Source organism: Primulina eburnea, chromosome 3 (assembly GCF_022965805.1).
Source record: "Primulina eburnea isolate SZY01 chromosome 3, ASM2296580v1, whole genome shotgun sequence".
NCBI lineage: Eukaryota > Viridiplantae > Streptophyta > Magnoliopsida > Lamiales > Gesneriaceae > Primulina > Primulina eburnea.
The window spans coordinates 7191639-7203056 of NC_133103.1; positions in this window are offsets into that span (position 1 = coordinate 7191639).

The following is an 11418-nucleotide window of genomic DNA, read 5'->3' on the forward strand; positions in this document are numbered from 1 at the left end:
ATTATAATAAATATGGACCATCTCAAGGATTAAAATATACCAACTGTCTCACAAAAAACTCGTTACAAAAAAATTATGTGTGTTTTACCAACTTAAACATCCATGGTTGAAATTCTCATGCCAACTTTGCTTCTCCGATCTCGATTGTTAAGATGTGCGATTGATTTGAACTGTGATAATCAAATCCGTTAGTTCGAACACAGACTAGAGAACTAAGCATGCGATCATGACCATATGTTTATGATAGGTGACAAACTTTAGACCATATTTAGAGTAGCAAACATTGAAATGGCCTTTGTGTTGTTTAGCTTTATTCACCAAATTTTACCACAAGCGCATTTATATTCGTCGGTAGAGAGCGGACGAGATCCAGTGAGAAGGGCTATTTCATACATTACGGGAGATAAAATTTCACAGTACTTTCTTTTTAACCAAATTACGCATTAAAATATTTAAGCCTAGTCGTCCCTTTCGGGTCGATCTCCCATATAAAAAAATGGAATCTAGGTTGAGAAGGGTGGGGAAAATTGTAGAAATAGATGTACAAATATTATAGGGTTTGATGAAGCCCGCCACCAACCTCACATGTGAATGAATAAACGACGGCCCACCAAACTGAACACACTGAATGGTTCTCATTACTCAATCATCCCTCCAATCAATACCAGTTGCCCTTCCAACACACACACACACACACAAGATTACAACGACATGATCAATACCAATTATCAAGTTATGAATGTGTTGAGAAACTTATTTCGAATATAAATTATTTGTGAATGAAATTCAAGGCACGTTTGCAACGTTTTTTTTTATGATACAATGAAGATATTCTGTATTCTATGGTGACTAAATCAAATCAGAATTCAACAAACCGAGATTCTTCTTCTTGATCTAATGATGCTAAATATATCGAAACGAAAATTCGATTCAGAACAGACGCGATTCTTCATCAAACATTGCACCCTTTCATGAAAACCAATCATGAAACAAGGTGTTGTTTCCAAAGAGTTGTCTTACCCCTTGCGAATGATTGTGTGGTTTTTTAAGAGTTTTTGGGAGCGTTTCCCCCAAGCCCTCACAAGGTTGATCCTGTAATTTTCGCAGTGATAAACATTGTTCGTTATCGACAAACTAAATAATTATGAAAATTGTTCTAACATGCCATATTCCCTATCTCATGTTTAAACTCATTATTTTCCTTTTAAATTCGTGAAGTGTTTGTAAAATATTGTACATTTGATTGTGAAGAACTGAGAACAAATCAAACGTGCTTAGGGTAGTATTTGAAATAAAAAATGAAAATCTGAAAATTTGCTTAGATCCAACATTTGAAAAATAAATAAGATAGGATTTGATGATGTATAAATTGAGGGTAATAATATTCAAAAATATTTTCATTTACTTAGTAAAATACCATAATCATTCCCTTTAAAGAATCAAATCTAACATTGAACAAGCTTCCGAATTTGAAATAAACTAAGCAGAAACAAAATTTAAGGTTATACCACAGAAAAAAAATAAAAATTTTAAGGCGGAAAATGAAAAATCACTTTTCACACATATATATATATATATATATATATATATATATATATATATATATATATATATATATATATATTAAAAAAATCCAAAAGAGAAGATCAGGTTAAGATCTCCATATTACATCGATGAGTAATTGCTAAATAAGATAAACGTAGTACTCAAATTTAACAAGATTTTATACATGTCAATCAAAGAATCAAAACAAATAATCTGCTGTCGGATAGAATATGAGAAAGAAAGAAAGAAAGATAATCAATTCTCAATATGTTGAGTGAGTTTAATGTGAGTCCGTCTCACGGATCTTAATACGGGTCGATCCTACCCATATTCACAATAAAAAATAATATTCTTAGCAAAAAAAATAATATTTTTTCATGGATGACCCAAATAAGAGATCTGTCTCATAAATACGAACCATGAGATCATCTCACACAAGTTTTTGTCCAACATATTTTGTGTTTATCATCGATTTCTTTCATATTTTGGCATTTTTAGATCATTTGATTTGCCATTTTAATCTTAGGAATACTTTTATGGCCACATCAATCACGCCATTAAGATAAATGAACATAAAGTTAGTTAACTAGAGATTTTGACAAAAAACGGACCAAAAACATAAAAAAATTAAATAAATAAAAGTGCAAGGACATTAGATCTTAAAGTTATATTTTATATTTTTTTCGATATTTGGAGTATAAAGTAATATAGATAATTAGACGATCTTTTTGCACCATCGGAATTAGCTTTTATTTAAAAATCTGACTGAATCTTCAGCAGTGCAACTTTTCAAACACGTATAGGGTCTATTTTCATGTTCTATTCTCCAATATATTCGTTCAATATTTTCTTTTCCAAGGGTCCATCATTACATATATGCCCTACATAATTGTATCCCTAATTTTATAGACAATATTTAACTAGAAAGTAACAAAATTTTGTAATGCTGATAATATTTTTGTAATTTAAATATGCTATGATTATTCAATTTTTAAGTATATATCTCATTATTTTATTTAAAATGTAAGATTTGCAAGTTTATCTAAAGTTGTATGAATAATTATATCGTGTAAAATATTTTTGGAGCTCAAAATTTAAGATAATATTATATATATATTTTGAATTTAGGATAAATAAATAAATAGATCATGTCTAAGAAATTTTAAGATATAAGCATGTAAATTTTTAGATATAATTTCAAGTTGAAAAGATTATACCAGATAGAGATCTAAGCTTTAATATAATATTGATATATCTGGATAAAGATAAAAAAAAAGAGGACAATATAATCCCTAAATTTCGATATTTTGGATTATTTAATGTAGTATTTTCGAAATAGTAGAGATAATGAAAATCTAAACAATAAAAAAAATGCAGGCATTGGAAAATTTAAAAAATTTGCCTACAAGATTTTAGGAAAAATCAAAAGTCCTATTTTTGAGAAAAATTACCATTAAGCTCAAAATTATTAAAGGACATTTTTGAGATTTAAGAGCAAAAATTTAATTGTACTGGAAAATAAAAGATCTACTGAATATTGCAAATTAGACACAAAATTCGAAATTTGTAAGCTTGGACTGAATATATAGATTTTAAAATTATACAGTATCATGGATAAAGATGATAACTATCCTACATTTAAATTTTGTTCAAAAGTTCAAATGTGAGCATAATACAGGATCAGGATAACAGACACTCCTCTATAAATAGGAGAAGCTCCATTCAAAATTTACACTGAAATTTTCGAGTTTCCTCTCCAATTTTCGAAATTTCCTCCCAATATTCTGCATGAGTCATCAAAATTTTGTCCAAGTTCAGAAATTCGTTTCTCTTGCTTGGGCAGTCGGAATCCGATCTCGCCGTTCAGAATATGATTTCATATGTTTCAAATAACAAATCAAAATTTCAGTCAAATCCAACGTTTTTTTTTTTTTTTTGCATTTATAGCTTTCGCAAGAAAACTGCTCATATTTTAAAGGGGAACATCATACCTACGCTTTTTCATCCATAAACAGGATGAAACGACTTCCAAACCCGATTTCAATTGTTCATAATTTATTCGACGTACTTTTGAATGTACTGTAAACGTTTAAGCTCGATCCAACGGTTCAATAGGACGCAAAGAATTTTTCAGTTATATGCATTTTCGTTTTTTGGAAATTCGGTCGAGTGCAAATTCTTCTTCTACCCCCTTCTGGTTACTATTGTTGCGTGATGTATGTGTTGGCACAATGGGATTCAACTTTATATGGGAGATAATCCCTTTATATGGGAGATAATCCCAAATATATTATATGACCCTTACGTGATGGAGATGTAACCACTATGTGGCTTCGTCCCCTTAGAGGGATAAAATTATGGACTAATATGAGTGAACCATAGAAAGTAGATGAGTCTCAGTGCCCGGTCAATGGTATGCATATGGTATGAGTCATGTTATGCATGATATGTGTTTCAAATTTTTATGCATTTTGTTATGTTGTGCTCGAACGACCTCCACTTGCTGGGTCACGACTATATCACTCCACTTACTATACCCTCATCAGATATATCAGAAGAAGAATTAGAGAAAGAATAATGAGACACCGATCGATTTTGGGGCTGATAGTGGATGTATGAAGATTTTTAATTAAGAATATGTTCTTGTGAGTTTTTAATTCAAGTTATAAATGCTTCCACGAATTTTTATCGTTTTCATAATTACTATTGTAAAGACGATTCCATTTTTATGGTATTTATAATATGAACATGTTTTGGTTTATATTATACTGCGAGGCTTGTTGTTTAGCAATTATGTGATTATTGAATAATGTTGTTGTCGACTAACCCCGGTCTTGGGACGTGACAATCCAAGTGAGAGATCCATATATTATCATTTCCAGTAATTAAAAAGAGTCATTCTAACATCATATTTTAGTCTATAAAAAAAATTAGCAGCACATTAAAATTTTCATGAGTATGCAAAATATAATTATATATTAAATATATTTAAGCGATGGTTTACGTGCAAGCATTAATCTTGAATTAATTTTTAATGACAATAAATTGTAAATTAAAAAGTAGTTAAAACTACATGGTACCAATTGTTTTTGCAAGTTTCCATCGATTAAAAGCATATATTTCTCAAAACAGTGTTATTAAATCTTAATTCTTTAATAATCAAAAGCAGTTCCTTTATGTAAATCTTCATAGAAGGCAGTGAAGATATTTAAGCATCGTAAATTGATTAAAAATGCTTTAAAGGCATAATTAAATCCTAAAATCACAAGATGCTACGAAAAGTTAATTTAGCTATTAAATGTAATCTTGATATTCTTTCACCATATATGGAGCCAACTATTCTTGTAACTTTATGAGGTAAATTCATGGACACTTTATTCTTTATCTTTATCAAATATTGTCATTCCTGTTCTAAGAGGGAGGGAATTTAGGACAGCGCATATTTTGGATGGTGTTCAGATATTTTGTTTCACGTGTATTAATCAGAATTGTTTTGTTTCTTGGACATTGAAAGGAAGTTATCGTTGAATTCCGTATGAACTGAAAGGGGTGATGAATGATTCAATATTTAATAAAGAAATCAAGGGCCCTATTCATTATATCCGAGTTTAATTAAAATTTTAATGTCATGTTCTCGGTTCCAAACTCCACAACTAATTTATTCAATCTCGTTTTACGGAAACTCAACTTGTACTTTGTAACACTTTATTAACCAATTCAAATACTTCTCATAATTCAATGTGGATTTTTCAAAGGTCGTCGGGACGTGACTTCTCGATCCATTAAAGTAATTCATACATGTTCAAGAGATGACTCTCATGAATGTAGCAGTTCTTACCGAAAGTTCAAAATGTGGCTACTCATACACATAACATTTATTTTCGGTGTTTTTGCAGATCACTGGCTTAAATACCATTATGTCATATCTTCAGCTCATATTCGTTCAAGTACGACTACATAATGAGATCTTATGGCAACTACCAATGTGAACTATTGCCTCCGTTGCTAAGCTCATCCTACAGTTAGAATATAATTTTACATATTCGATCTACGGGAAATTTCGTTGCTTTATTTCATTACGCATATATAATTAACTAAATATATTCACATATTTAAAGAGCTAAATAAGTAGCCGAGAAGGTACAACTATTCGACAAAATTGCACCCACTTTGGAGGGATACAGAAAGAAAATTGTGACTTGTTCAAATGATATGATTAAAAGATGGGAAAAAAAAAGAATTAAAGAATAGATAACTTCATAATGATAGCTTTGAATAAATTAAATAATAATATGAATTATTATTATTATTATTATTATTATTATTATTATTATAGTGGTTTGGATTCTCCAAAGCATCAGCATTAGATATGTGATTTAAGTTGATGCATCATTATCAAGGCTTGATCAAGAACAAGTCAAATTAATCCTTGAATTCTCCAAATACTTAATATTAATTACACAATATTTTATATTAATTAATATAGTTCCTTGTATTGTGTCCCATTTTTTCTTGAGCACCTAATCTCGTTCCCTCTATCTTGATAGCATCAATTTTTGTGTTTTTACCCCCCAAAAAATGGGTTATTGAATAGGTATCTATGGGATCTCGAGCCATTAACATCTAGGAAAAATATAAATATGTTCTACGTATTTTCCCGATAGGCAAAAAGGTTGGAACTTGAGATCATTAATCATATATTTATATCTTTCTCACGTGAAAGGGAAAAAATTAGGTAATATTTCCTAATATTATATATATAACCAGATTTTTAGAATACATGTAATTAATATTTATGCTTATATTATGCCAGAGATAATTGAAAACCGACATCATACCGATAAGTAGATGAAATCTAGGTTTCATTTGAAACATGAGAGCATCAAAATCTATACTATATTATTAAACTTGAGCACGTCATACTGACTAATTTTGGTATTTCAATGCGACATGAAAGTTTCTTTACGATTTTACCATAAAATAAGTTAAATAATTTTGATGGTGTGAGTTTATTAGTAATTTTTGTACATCTTTTTACATTTTTTTTTCATGTTTCTTTACGATTTTACCATAAAATAAGTTAAATAATTTTGATGGTGTGAGTTTATTAGTAATTTTTGTACATCTTTTTATATTTTTTCTCCAACTTATCTGTAATTTATCTAAAAGTTTAAATTATCTCAGTAAATCTTAGATATATAATATCTAATTTATAAGTATCATATCCTAAAAAATTATATATAGTTACACAAAAATTATCACACACACACACACACACAAGAATTAAAAAAAAAAATTAATATGGTATGCATCATGTGCCAAAGAACACGTAGAGAATAAAATTCCTTTCCAACTTCCAAACTAAGCCCTGATCAATTCACATCCGTATTTCACACCACCTTGGATAGGACTCTTCTTACGCTCGCTCGCTCGAGTGTAGCGAAGATGGATAGTGAACCAACTTGTTAGGATAGGATTACCATTAACCCGAGCTCGACCAGAGCACTTGGATACTGAGTCGAGAACGTCTTAGTTCACAGATTGCAAATGCCCGATTTCTTGAGCTGGCATCTACTGCACACGATATGTCTAAGTTGACTGTTTGAGTTCAAGATTAGCTCGGCCCACCACCCCTCACGTTTTTCCAAGTATATATTATTATTATATTATCAATTGTGAGAACATAATAATAACTATCTAGAGAGGACAATAATATTTTTTTTCAATTTTATCTTTATATGATACTAATATTACACTTTTGTTTTTTGTTTTAAATTTCAACACACACTTTTATTATTATTATTATTATTATTATTATTATTATTATTATTTTTTATTTTTTTTTTTCAACCATTCAAATATCAATTTAGTCCCTCCATAATTTGTCAAATTTCACTTTAGTCCATCGATAATGATAAAAAAAATTGTACACACATGCATCGCGTGTGCAGAGTAACTAGTATATATAAAAATAGAGCAAATTTTTCTTTATTCCATTAAATTTATTTTCATTTTTCTCATCTTTTAGTATCCTTATTTTTGTTGGCATATGAATTTGGTATTTCGAAAAATATAAATAGAAATTTGTGAATGGAAATAGCTGACACATAGTTCGAACTGCGAACCATATAGCCCACAAATTATTGTAGTTTGTCTCCAAATTCGTGTACAAGTACAAAAATAGTGCAACCTGACCGAAGAAAACTTCTGTTTCTTGGCGTTTATTTATCGAATTAATTAATTTGTATAATTTGTTTTAAGCATTTATTACATTTACGACATGCATTTGCATTTATGTGATATAGATTATGAACAGTTAGTGTCTGATAATATCTCAAGAGAAATAAAAACGATTGGATAGGGTGACAGAGAAGAGGCCCGGTCAATAATCTATCCGTTTTCTTTTCCTTATTATTTACAATATTTTTAATCAATGGTGGAACCGGAATAAATTATTTCTATTTATTTTTGTGTTAGAGCTTTTATTTTGTCACGTTTCTATGAGTGTTCAACTATTAGTTCAAAAACTATAGGTGACAGTTAAGATATAAGAGACATTTATATATACTAAGAAAAGATACGTGCGACGCACGTGAAAATACACTTCTATTATCAATTATTGTTGTTAAAGAAATGAGATCAAAAGAGATTAATTTACAGAAAATTATATATTAATGATTTTCATGCAATTTTAGTCAATAGAAAAATGAGTAATGTTACATGTACAACAAAATTTGTACAATAATTTTTACAATATAATATATGTGTAGATTCAAGATTTGATCTATTGTTTCATTGTTAACAATAAAATTATAATTCTAATCCATGAATTTGAAATCAATTCATCCAAGCGCAATCTAAATAAATTAATAGTTGTTGAAAAACATATTAATAATAAATCTTATAATTTTGTATAAATTAGACATTGGAAAAAATATAATATAGAATTGATATCATAATAGTTATTAAAATTAAATTCGAGAGAAGAAAAAAGTATAATACATAGCGTTGACACCTATTTTACCACGTGCTACTGATTTATGAAAAATAAAAATACAATATAGATAATATAGTCTAAACCTTAAATTAAATTAGTGCGTCAAATGTTTTCTTCTTTTATATTTTCAATTTTTATTGCTTTCACGTTTTTTTTCATCAGTTTTTTGCTTCTTCGTGAAAAAAACAATATTCTCATCATATTTTTTAGCAAATTTTATTGTGCTGTCGACATCAATCATTTGCATTTTCATATATGTATTTTTTGATTCTTTTGTTGGATTGCTTTTTTTATATAATAATTTTGATGCTGAAAATCTTTTCCAGCAATAATATCATTATCCTCAATATTCATTCTTGTGTTGTTATCGTCTTCAATTACTTATATTTCAATATCGTTACAATTGATGATCGTATTTTATTCTTTTTAATTTTTTGTCGTTCGAAATCTACTGATATCTTTTTGAATTCAAGGTTTTCGTTGTTGAAATTTTTCTTATATTTTTAATGTCTTCAATTATAAATTATTTAAATCTCTATTTTGAGAAGAAATGTATATTTTTCTCCATTTGATGTCTTTGCAGGTCTCCAGACAAATTTAGTTTTTTGTGGAAATTTTTTTTCCTTTCATTTACAAGCAAATAAAATCAAAGAATTTTGTTATTTCAATCTTCTACAACTTATGTTTCTTTTTTGTAAAATATTTTTAACTTAATCTATAAGCAAATAAAACCAATGAATTTTGGTTATTCCATCTTCTAGACAACTGAAAAATATGATTTAATAAATTTTATATTATATTTATCAAAAAATGTTCAACTCTTAGTGATATAATAGATTTATGCAATATATTATTTAAATACAAAAATTCAAAATTACGATCAACGTATTTTTTTTTATATTTCATACTATATTATTGGAAGTATTAAATTTTTATATATTAATTTTTTTCTTGAGAAACTTCTTGCATATATAAACTCATTCAAAAGATTATAGATTTACAAAATAAAAAAAATCGTATTCGATCAATTTAATAAATTGTGAAAAATATATGTTCACTTCATCTACAAACAAATAAAAACCAAATAATTTTGACCTTTCTTATTATCCATCATAAGGAGAAATATTGAGTAATGCTAATGAATAATTTTTGTAAAGATTTATTCATAATAATTTTAAAAATTTACCTTCAAAAATATGTCATTTCAGATTACATAAAGCTATAACTGATTTGCTTATATTCATCTTTTATAAAAATACATCTTCGTCAATTGCAAGATCATCAAATATGTAATTGTTATAGTTTCTGACCTTTACAAAGATGAAAAATATTGATAAATTTTAATAATAAACTTAGGCTTTGAAAAATATTAGTTTGATTTTTTTTATAAATAAAATAAATACTCACGAAATATTTATAAGGTCATCTTTCTTCTATATTCGATCATGCTTCGCATCATTTTTGTGAAAGTAATTAACTGTTGAACCTTCTTCATAACACCAACCCATATGATTTAATTATTTGGCTTCATTATTTAAATTCATCATTTTAAATTAATTAATCTCAGTTAATGTAAAATAAAGGATATTTAACTTTATGTTCTTACACAAATTTTTTTTTTTTTTGAAAAAATTCACTATATTTACAACCAAATAAAACAAAAGAATTTTGGTATTTATATTGGACAAAAAATCTACAAATTAACTTTTTTGTGAAAAAATTATTTTCACTTCATCTATAAGCAAATAAAACCATTATATTTGGTTATTTCAATCTTTTCAAGTCAATATTTTTTTTGAAAAAGTTTGTTCAATTTATCTATAAAAAAAATAAAAAACAAAGAATTTAGAGTTTTAGCTGTCTTGACAACTTGATCATTATCTAGTATAAATATAGTTTGGCAATTTTGTCCTACTCATAATAACTTATTTTACAAAAACATCCTCACTAAATTTCTCATGTATTACAAACTAAGGATAAAGTTGACAATGCACAATAGAAAAACTTTGACCTTGGTTCACACTTTTATAATATGTATAGATATTAAAATCTGACATCACTCTTTTACGGTTCATCTAACAAACAAGATCAAGCGACTCAACGTCAGTAGCTTGACGCATGAATACTTTTAACAATGTTGCTCATTTCAGTATTACTTTCATTGATACACGTTTATCCCAACAGAGTGGTTATAGTAGACATGTAAAAATGAGCAAGTGGATTGTGTCGATGCGACTTGTCATTTGGTGGGACGGGACTAAGGTGTAAACGAACAAATTCGTCTCTGGGGTTTTTCGATCCGACTCAAAAAAATATTTGTTTCGTAAAGGAATTTATTGAATTCAAGCCAAAATTGAACACGTTCAAACTTTTTTAACCAAGCTCGAACTTAAATTATATTGTTCGATAGTTTGCGAGCTTTTTAATCATTTATTTTTGTAATAGTTCTAATAGCTCGCGATATTTGAATCTTTAGAGCCGAACTCGAAAATAAACTTTTAAAAAATCAAGCTTGAGGTCGGATATATCTATTTCGAGCATAATTCGAACTTTAAATTTTTTATAATATCCATCTAGATTCAATCTGTTTACACCCTATACGGGACATGACAGGTCAAAAAAGACCAACTCAACCTACCTATTTTTATGTGATGGGGCAGATCAGTTCGACGAGCGTAGTCGGTTTGGGTTAGATTAGATGGGTTGGGGGCGAGGCCGGCATGGAAGGTCGAGAAATTGCAAATCCAACCTACCTATTTAATACGATGAGGTGGGTGGTTCGTGTTGACATATCTAAGTAAAAGCTAGAAAATCCAATTGAAGGGATGTAAATGAAATTCTTAAGACAATTAATTAGCAAACAAATATAAATAAAG